Source organism: Penaeus chinensis, chromosome 36, assembly GCF_019202785.1.
Source record: "Penaeus chinensis breed Huanghai No. 1 chromosome 36, ASM1920278v2, whole genome shotgun sequence".
Lineage (NCBI taxonomy): Eukaryota > Metazoa > Arthropoda > Malacostraca > Decapoda > Penaeidae > Penaeus > Penaeus chinensis.
The window spans coordinates 35,265,401-35,277,181 of record NC_061854.1 but is presented as its reverse complement, the minus strand read 5'-3'; positions in this window follow the sequence as shown (position 1 = coordinate 35,277,181).

Genomic DNA, 11,781 nt, shown 5'->3' with positions numbered 1-11,781 from the left:
TCTTTTTTATATCAGAAGGGGGAATGCACTGTATTGGCGTGCATAGAGTTATACATAAGGGAAAGCTGAACATATTCCCTAGTTTGCATTGTAGACTGTAAAAAATTGAGAGGTGAGGTGGGAACACTTTTTGGAAAAGCATTGCATTGACCCTTGAGGTTAATTAGCAAAACATAGCTGGGTCGACACGTGGGAACAGGTGGTGACACTAGTTGGTAGATAATTAGCTGTTCAGGTGGAAATATGAGGGGGAAACCCGCTTTTGACCTTGCGCAGATGCGTTGAAACCCCTATTAACCCATTCGCCTCCGGATTTATGGTCTGTCCCCTGTAGTTTTTGGTGAATTTTGCTACATACAGATGGCTCCACATGCGCTCAGCCGGGAGGGAGTCTAGCAGTAGGCCCTAGTTACCGGTCCTGATTTCCCCATTCCTTGAATGGGTGGGAAAATGTGTTTTTTTGTATTAATAATATTGCTATCGATACTGATATTATTATTATTGATGTTATGATTATTAAATTGTCATTAAAATATTTTAGACAATGAAATGATACAAAAGACCCTATCCTAAAGTGAAGGAAAAAGATAAACAGGGGAGATAGGTAGTTCTGATAACTGGTTATTTAGTGACTAAGAATTTGTAAAGCCATCTATGTGTAAATACAATAAATAAAATTGTATTACAGTGGGCATGACATGTATTCTTCCCACTTGAGGGGGTTAATGCTCTCTAAATAGAATAAAAGCGTCGACTTTTCAATCTATTAGGTAATTAACCTGTTGTATAAGCATGACATTTTCAAACATACGAGATGGTGGTTGTCGCATTTACATTTACACAGAAAATTCAAGTCTTTAATTTTATTTTATTTGTGTTATCACCTGTTAGCACCCGTGCTTGTGAAAGTCATATTAAAGGCATATTGAGTACAACAAGAGTTTCATGAACCTTTTCATTGAATTGTATTTTTATTATGAAGATGCCTTTGGGATGTAAGAACCACTAGTATAACATGTTAAAAGATGAGAGGAGCTCGCAAGCTTATCAATCGTCCCGCGAAGTTAAGACATTTCTGTTGAGTTTCATATTAGGGCTGCACCTATGTTATATCGTGCATTTGTAAACATTTGTAGTGGTATTTTTTATTTTTTTTTACATATGCATATGGAGTGAGACATGGACATTGTCAGATGTATTTATTTTTGTCTTATATTAACGTAATGCGAACATTGTCAATCTTAGTAAGGGATAAAATGGATTTCCTTTTCTTGTTTGGTAACCCTTCGAGACGAGACAGCATCGTCGTTATATGGAACTCGACCGATATGATTTGTGTCTGTGTCTGTTTGTTTGTACTAAAGGTATATTTGAAGACCTTAATAAAGGCATATTGAGTACAGCAACGAGTTGTATAACCCTTTTGACTGCAATGAATTCGTAGCATTGGAATGCTTTAGCGATTTAAGGTAAGCGACGTGTCGGAAGGCGAAATGTAATTATCGGATCACTACCCATGATCCCTTTTAGATCAATATCCTTGGGCCCGTATCGCATCCGGAGTGCAGTTGAGAAGATCTATTTTACCCTCTTTCGGTGGGTATGCTGTGTCTGGGTGAGAGGTATGGTGTCACGCTCATTAGCTATAGGTGTGATAAACTCACCTGTAACACTTCAGCGCAGGGTGTATTTTCTCCTTAGATAGGACTTGTATCGGGTGGTGAGGGGGAGGGAATGGGGTGAGCTAATACATCCATCGGTCTATTGCGGTGTTTGTTTGTTTGCGTCCTTTCTCTTACCATGTTTTGCTTCGTAACGGGATATGAGGGAATGTGGATCGGGGGACAGTAGGAAGGGAAGGAGGGGTTCCCCTGTTCTCGGACTTTACGTATGTCAGCATCTGGATGCATGTTTGTTTGTTTGTGTGCTTCTACTTCCTCTTATTCTTATTATTGTTTGGAGAGGAGAGGAGGGGGAGAGACATCCTTCAGGTGAGCGTGTTAGGCATCATTAGAGAGACATTTATGGATTATGATGAATTAGGAGAGTTGGTCACTCGTCTGTATCAGGGTCAATTACCGATCCTGGTACAAGTTCAAACATGATGGATAATACAATGCGTGGGTGGGCGGAGAGTTAATGAATTGCGGCTGCTGATTGGTTCTTAGGTATGTGGGTGGGCGGAGAGATAGTGAATTGCGGTTGCTGATTGGCTCACGGTCATTGGTTACGTCATCGGTTACATCGTTAACCTGCTTTCACGGTTATGTACGCATGCGGTGATGCGTTCTGTCCAGTCATCTGCATTGGAGAGGAGGGGAAGGAGTTCTCCTGTAGTACTCCATTAAATTTGCAGTTCCGGAACAATGATTATAATAATCCCTTTGTGTGTGTGTGTGTGTGTGTGTGTGTGTGTTAGACATCACCTGCTATGGGCGGTGATTCTGGTCATTGATTACTTAATTACTTTCTGCGGTTATCTTTCTGTTATGATGGTCATGGTCATTAACCTGCTTTCACACTCATATACGTTCGCAGGGGTGAGTCGTTCTGTCCAGTCGCCTGCATTGTTATGATAATCCCTTTAATTTCTCTATGTAGGTTAATGACTTCCGGTTACGTCACGGTCTTTGGTTATTGTTTACTTTATGGTCATTGGTCATTGTTTACGTCATGGTCATTGGTTACGTCATGGTCACTGACCTACTTTCACCGTCACGCACGTGCATGAGGGTGAGTCGTTCTGTCCAGTCGTCTACATTGTTATGATAATCCCTTTAATTACTCTATGTAGGTTAATGATTTCCGGTTGCGTCACGGTCTTTGGTCATGGTCATTGGGTACGTCATGGCCTTTGGTCATGGACAATGGTTACGTCATGGCCATTGGTCAAGGTCATTGGTTACGTCATGGTCTTTGGTCATGGACAATGGTTACGTCATGGCCATTGGTCAAGGTCACTGGTTACGTCATGGTCACTGACCTACTTTCACCGTCACGCACGTGCATGAGGGTGAGTAGTTCTGTCCATAAACCCACTACTGGCTCCTATGGCCATATGGTCGGGCGAAGACATTAGATATGTTTATACCACTAAAAAGCTTTGTGATAAGAGAGCATGTCGCTAAAAATGCGTGAACATATTGATAACTAGAGTATCAGCAATAGCAATGATTACAAAAGCAGTTATACAGATAGTGCAATTTTTGACAAACATTTTGAGTATATGCAAGATATGAGTTGACATATAGTTATAGCGAAATCGAAGCTATAAATTCGGCAGCACTGTTACCACGGCTTGCACAGGTGTCAAACCAAGCAGCCACAGCAAATAGAACACAGTCTCAGAGCAGCGATACCCGGCCAATCAGCGAGCCCGCTCCCTGCATTGCCAGATACCGCTACCCTGCACTAAACTCTTTGTTGTGCCTTCGCTTACCGCGTGTTTAGCCAGTTCTCACTGCCGCAACACCGTTTGACCTTTAGGTAACTTATGTTACTGAGAGCTAAAACAGATAAAGTGACACACAGACAGCTCCGTCAAGCCACCGTGGTCTGCCGCGACCTTGACCAGGCTAAGCTGTGTGTCACTGACCCTCACCACCGGTCATTGATTGAACCACAGGGCCTGAATGATTGTGTAGCTTCGGCTATCATCACTGCCATTCGGTGCCCAGTATTCAATCTTTCTTTGACCTCTTTTTCTGCCCCTGCCTATTTCCATTTTTTCTTGTACTCTTCCTGGGCCTACGAGAGTTCTTGTGACTCTAGTATTCGCCTGGGGGAGGTGTGCAGCCCCAGCCCCCTTGTAGCAGATTAGGACCAGGGAGCATCACCAAGTACAAAGCCTCAATTCTTGAGAGGAACCGGAGAACTCCGCCGGTTCTTCCTCTTGAGAGGGTCAGGCTGCAGGGTCAGGGAAACCGCAGGTCTCCATAAACCTGCAACTCTATTGAGTAGGGATAGGGTTAGGTCCCTGAAAAGGGTCTCCACTGACCACCACAGGAACACCCACACGACCTCTACAGCCCCTCCAAGAGGGCACGGGGGTGGGTTTGTAATTCCTGCCTTCCCTTGGGTCAGTGGCGTAGTCTAACAACAACCCACCACCACCTCATGTCCTCATGAGGATCAAAATCCAATTGACTAATGGGCGACCCTCTTCTTCAAAGAGGGAAGCCCTTCTGCAAGCCCTCTTCGATGCTGAAATACGGACCTTAAGGGTAATCACTGCCACGACCACTACCTAATCATCTGACAAGATGAGAAAAATGCTGAAGATCTTTTCACCACCACATGCAAAGATCTACTAAAAAAGAAAGATTTTGAGCCACAAATGCCACCTGAACTCAAAGCCAAACTCACACTGGTCCTTAAACAGCTCGATAGGGAGCTAGTAAAAGAAGCCCCTGAAAACATCAGGGAAGAGCTCGAAAGACACTTCCCAGCTAACCAAATCGGCAACATCTTTGTCATGAAGAACCGATATTTGATGAAGATCCTTTTTTCAGACCACCAGATAGCTGCCAACATCCAAGAAAAAGGACTGTACCTTTTTAACATCTTCATCAGCCCAAGACAAATAGAACCCGAGCGGTTCACAAACATTGTACAATGCATGCATTGCTACCGCTGCGGGCACTACAAAAATAATTGCCCAGATAAAGAAAAAAATCTTAAACTTTGTTCAGAATGCGGGTCAAACACCCATAACTATAGAGACTGCAAGTCAGACACAAAGAGGTGCCTAAACTGCGGTGAAGGACACCGAACTCTGGCCAACTCCTGCCCCATAAGGAAATAAGCTATGGAAAAGGCAAGAGAGGAGAAGACCAAGAAAGAAGAAGAAAAGAAGGAAATCCCTATAAAAAAAGTAGCTGAGCAAACAGTAAAACAAACCATTGCAGCCACCCAAAATGCTTGGCTAAATCCACTGATAAAGGAGATAAAGGAGGAGAAGGAGAAGGTAAAAACAGAACAACCAATAATATTACAGTTGCCTGACAACTTAACAGTAGGAACAATGACAGCATTAATCCATGCTCACCTACAAAACATCATGGAGCCGGGCCTAGGTTTCAGACACCATGCCAAAACAGTGCTTAGAAAAAACAATCTACCAGATCTCGATCTCGGGAACGGAGACTCCTGGGGGATCTTCAAGGTTCTCCCACCAAATACACTAAACAACACAACAGAGACCACAATCACACACTCTACAATCTCACCACGCCAACCAGATCTCGGCCCACAGGACGAGCCAGAGACTGAACCCCTCACTGCACCACCACAAAGGAAACCAGCACCAACACAAGCACCAACACCAAACACTACACCAACTCCCACACCCACAAACTCACCTGCACGACCACGTACAACCAATACAGACAAGCACAAACAGGCACCACAACAAACATAATCAGTCAACCCAAAACAACACATGTACACCGCAAACACACAGACGATCTTACAGACTCTGAGGTCGATGATCAGTCCCTTCGCCATAGGGACGGTTACGACCTCAACCCCCAAACATACGGCATCCGCCTCTTTTCCATGGAGCCCTTACGCTACAAACACCTAAACAGACAACAACTGGCACACGAAATAGAACGCGGTACCATCAAATGGATATACACTAACACCACATACCAGAACCGCATTCACGAACAAAAAATCACACAACACTTACATGACGGAAACATCTTTATCCAGCCAGACACAATCGAAAAACTCAATCAACAAAACTTCGAACACCTACAGAATGGCTGGTACGATACATCCAAGTAACACCATGGCTGCAACACACAACACATTACACTCACGCCTCACGATCATTCAACATAATGTACACACATGGACATACAGACGAAGACAAGAACTCTGCAACCAGTACAGACAACACGACCCTGATATCATACTCATAAACTCACACTCACTCAAACACCCACAAACAGTAAAAATATACAACTACAACACATACACATCCAACAAAACAAACGAGATCAGTGATGGTATTGCCATTGCTGTCAAACAACACACCAAACACAAAATACTAGACACTTTCACCTCAGAAATCATGGCCATTGAAATAGACACCCCTCATGGACCCATTATCATCGCCACCACCTACATCCCCCCACGCAGACCTTACATAAACCAACCCGACCTCTTCCAGCTCCTGCGACACCGAAAACCAACATACATAATGGGAGACTTCAACGCACACCACAGACTTTTTGGATACAGAGACACAAATGCCGTCGGACGAGGCCTTGCCTCACTCATCTCCGACGGCAGACTCACCCACCTCGGCCCAGACGCCCCCACTTTCATACGTGCCAACAGCTCCACCACACCAGACATAGTTTTCGCCAACACACAAGCAAATCTAAACTACCACATAACCACAGACGACGTCACATCCAGTGATCACCTCTCCGTGACACTCTCCATCAACCCGATCATGATACCTACACCACCCCGAGAGAACCTTAAACATGCAAACTGGGAAGGGTTTAAACAAGCACTTGAACACACACACACTCCAGATCTCGAGGGGCAACCCACACACACCATAGACCACCACCTTAACCAGTGGTACGCAGACATACAGACTGCCCGGGAGGCAAACATTCCTAAAACAATATTCAAAACACTTGCACACTACAAAGAAACACATCGTCTAAAAACACTGAAAATACAATACAGACACCTCCGGGACCTTGCTGAAACACAGGGATGGAACACAGAATTACGCACACGACACAGAGAAATTCAAATACAACTCACCAACGAAACAAAACAAATGAGCAACCAACACTGGAGAACTCTGCAACAACATAAAAGATCCTAAAGTCTTCTGGATGAAACACAGAAGACTCATAGGATCGAACAGACAGACGATCACATACATATACAACACCAACAGACAAAAGATAGACACAGCAGAGGAGATGGAAGCAGTCCACAGGGAGTTCTGGCAGCAGAACTTCCAAATCTCCCCTGCTGAAAACGCAACATTTGACCCAGACACAGAAGCCAAGGTCACACAATCACTACAACAACTGCAACACCTGACTCTCCCATCACAAACAATATCACTCAACACACTCACACCAGAGGACATGAGACATGCACACACACGATCACAAAACACAACACCAGGAGCCAGCAACATCAATAAACTTATCATGCAACACCTTCCACCCATCATGCTCACCAGACTGCGACACATCTTCAACGCTGCCCTGGCAACAGGACACTTTCCCACCAAGTTCAAACAATCATCACTCATCCTCATCCCCAAACCAGGGAAGCCACCTCACGAGGTGACCAGCTTCCGGCCCATATCACTGCTGGAAGTTCCCGGGAAGTTGCTCGAGAGGATTATCACACACAGACTTCAAACACATCTTGAATACAACAACATACACAACCCTAGGCAACACGGCTTTCGGCCACACAGAGGGACTGGGAGCGCAATCGCCCTCGCTTATGAGGAGATCGCTCTCAGTCTCGCAAACAAGCACCAAACCAACATTATACTTCGAGACGTCACCAAGGCCTTTGATAAGGTCTGGCATGACGGCCTCAAATACAAAATAACACAACTACAACTGCCTCCACACTTCACACGCCTCTTAAGCAACTTCCTGGACAACAGAACAGCCTCCATTTGCCTTGGTTCTTACCAAGGCCCTCTCATCCATCTCAGGAGTGGAGTTCCACAGGGCAGCGTCCTCTCACCCACACTCTACATCCTCTACACTGCCAACCTACCACCCCCAGCACCCTACAGCAATTACATCGCATACGCAGACGACATCACACAAATCATATCACACCCTTCCAAATCCAAAAACATCATGAAAGCAGCCACACAAACAGCCATAAACACGATCAACACCCACGAAAACAAATGGAAAATACAAACAAACACAAACAAATTCACAGTCATACCAGTGGCAAGACGCAACCCACCTCCACTCACAATAAACAACACAGACATACCCTACGCAACCACAGGAAACATGCTAGGCTTACACTTCAGCAGAAACGGTATTCACACACACGCAAGCACAGCTCTCAAAAAACTCAAACGCTTCTCATACTGCACAACACCCACCAAACTCAAATTCTACAAAACCACTGTAAGACCCATACTCGAATACACACCCATTCCACTGATTGCAATCTCATAAACACAAAAACTCAAGATGCAATCCATACAGATCAAAGCACTATACTGGATAAACAACACCACTATACCAGACAGAATACGATACAGAATTACCGCACAATCACTACACCAAACATACAACATAGAGCCACTGAATATACGCATACACACACAATAAGCAAACGAACCTGGGACCGCATACAACAAATAGACAATACAAACTACGACGACATCATAGACAAACACACAAACACACAAACAAATCACCCGTGGTGGCCCAGGACACTCCCACTCATACACGGAGATCCCCCAGAACCTCTCTACGCGAGCTAAATGTTTTGTTGGGGGGAAAGGCCTCCGATCTACACGCATACGTGCGTGCAGGTCGAAGGATGTTTCCCACCCCCGCAGAAAGCTCTCATTTTTATATGTTTATTGATATTTTTTGTATGTAAACCTCATTTCTTATTTCCTTTACTTTTTCCTTTTCTTGTAAGCCAACGCATAAACCACTTAGGCGAGGAAAAAGCCTCCTGACCGCTCACAGCTTGTGTTGTGTTTGTTTGTTTGTTTTTTGTTTATGCTGTGCTCGGTCCGGAGGATGATTTCCACGCGAAAAAATCACTGCAATGCCAAGACCATACCATCACCTTTACCGCCTTCCGCAGCTTATGCGCAACAGAAAACTTCATGCCTCACATTCACATCACCCCATCACATCATTACATCATGTTATCACATCATACACTACCACATTCTCATACAACCTTAAAGAGTTATGCGTTGGACACACATCAACTGTTTAATGTTTTTAATATCTTCCAATGTTTTTGTTTGTTATAGTCATATGTTCTGTTTACCACAATTCTCGTTTAAATTAAACAAAAGAGTGACCCACTGAACCTCGCTCTCAGTTCCTAGGAGCTGGAAGGGAGGCAGGCGAGGGTCTCACCTGCAACAGGCTATCATAGCGGGATCACACCTGCTATGATAATCCCTGGCAGGCGAAAAAAAAAGATTGTTTTTGTTTCTTGTTCTTATTTATATTCATGCCTTTTTTTTTATACCACACTTGTTTACATTCATCTTATTACCATAATTCTCGTTTAAATAAACAAAAGAGTGACCCACTGAACCTCCCTTTCAGCTCCTAGGAGCTGAAAGGGAGGCAGGCGAGGGTCTCACCTGCAACAAGCTACCATAGCGGGATCACACCTGCTATGATAATCCCTGGCAGGCGAAAAAAAAAAAGAAAAAAGAAAAAAAAATCGTTTTCGTTTCTTGTTTATAGTCATATGTGTTTACCACAATTCTCGTTTAAATAAACAAAAGAGTGACCCACTGAACCTCGCTCTCAGCTCCTAGGAGCTGGAAGGGAGGCAGACGAGGGTTTCACCTGCAACAGGCTATCGTAGCGGGATCACACCTGCTATTATTGTCTGCCAGATCGACTAACGTGATATGCACTCTGACATCAATAATTTTTTTTCGGGTCACGAGTTGGGAGCCTGGGCCATCTTGCATCTGGCACTTCAGTTACAATATGATGTGGTTTCTTGAGGTCCTCGGGGGTGTAATATATATATTTTTTTCCTCGCCGACAACTTCTTGGTTGCAATGAAGCTGAATATCTTGTTCAAAACAATTGTTAGTCTTCAAAAATTATAAATTTGATCGTTTGCCTGCACTGTCTACACTGTTTTCGCCGCTTGTACTCTTTGCTTCCTCTGATGAATCACTGCTCACATTGCAAACCCCACCCTTATCTGGTGGGGGAGGAGCCCGACGCCCGGGGCACAGGTCGCAAGGGATCTCTTCCTTGGCCGCCCGTGGCCCTGGGCGAAGAGAAGCCCATCGCCGGGGCAGGAGCCTCGTTACCCTGGGCCGAGGGTCGCCTGCTACTCTGACTACAGGAGCTCGTGGTATGTGATAAGGGATGATTTTTTTCAGAATTGTTTTGTTTATTTTTATGATTTTAATTTTTCCTGATATGTTATAGTTAATTAGGTATGTTAATTTTCGTCTTACATTTATTTGTTTTCCTTTTGAGTTGATTATGTAGTTTAAAAAAGCTAAAGAACTGAAATATTTTTTTTGAGAAATGCAAAATCGCACCACACACAAATGCTGTCACCCATGCCCCCCCCCCCCCTCCCCCAAGAACGGATGGCGCGCCGTCGGGTGTGGAGTGGAATGGAGTGGATGCATATATATAAACATATATATGTATATATATAAATATATATGTATATATATAAATATATATATGTATATATATAAATATATATATGTATATATATAAATATATATATGTATATACAAATATATATATATGTATATATAAATATATATATGTATATATAAATATATATATGTATATATAAATATATATATGTATATATATAAATATATATGTATATATATAAATATAAATAATTATATACATTCATATATAAAAAAAAAATCATATATATAAGAATATGTATTCATATATACAAAAAAAAAAAAAACATATATAAGAATATGTATTCATATATACAAAAAACATCAACATATATATAAGAATATATATTTATGTATCTATTCTATAGCAAATACATAGGGGAGATATAAAATAAAATAACATTTTATAAGATAGTCACATCATTAGCAATAGTGGTACATGGGTCGGCTTTGCATTTCGATGCCTGATGTCAGTGGCAATTTAAAAGATGCGCCTTTAATTACCCTTTGAAAGTAATTAGGTTAGAGATGTTTTTAGTGTTTTAATTAGGTTAGAGATGTTTTTAGTGTTCTGGGGTCGGTTGTTCAGATCTCGGGTCCTCGGATTTGCATTTGCCTTGACCCTGTTTCCGTGTATGACCTTTTGACGAGCAGAGAGTTCATTCCTGTTTTGTTACCAATTGTTTGTAGAGGCATTAACCAAAGGGGATAATCGTCCTTCATGAATTGATGAATGAGTACGCATGTATCATTTGACATTTTCATGAACTTTTAACCATTTTTTTTTGGGGGGGGGGGGATGGGGGTTATGTTGTCATGTTTATTTATGTTGCCTATTACTACTTTTACGGCAAAGTTTTGTAGTGTTTGTGTTTTCTGTATTTGAGTTTTGTTGGTTGAGCCCCATGTATTGGAACAGTAATTTTTAAAGGCTATACAGCAGTAATTCTCGTCTCAGTGGGGATTTCGGTATATCAGTGTTTTTTGTAAGTGTTGGGCTTGCAAGTCTGAGTGTGTTTATGGGGATTTGGGCTGTTTTTCTGTCGACTGTTTGTAAAGATACATGAGTTTCATCAGGATTTAGTTTGAAGCCGTTGTTGTTGAAATACGTCTTTGCTTCTGCAAGAGTCTGTTAAGCATTTCCTATCAATTCATATAAATTGCTGACAGGGGCAGCGTAAAGAAACTGAGACACATCGGCATACTGAGCAATAGTGAACTTACTTCTAAACCCATGCTGCCCTGAAATAAGGTGATTGGATTCTAAGAATGTTGATAGCTGCTTTGCAACAATTTCTTTCTGGCACTTTATATATCACTGGGAGTAGAGTGATAGGACGATAATTGTTCAATTGTTCTGCATTTCCTAATTTGAA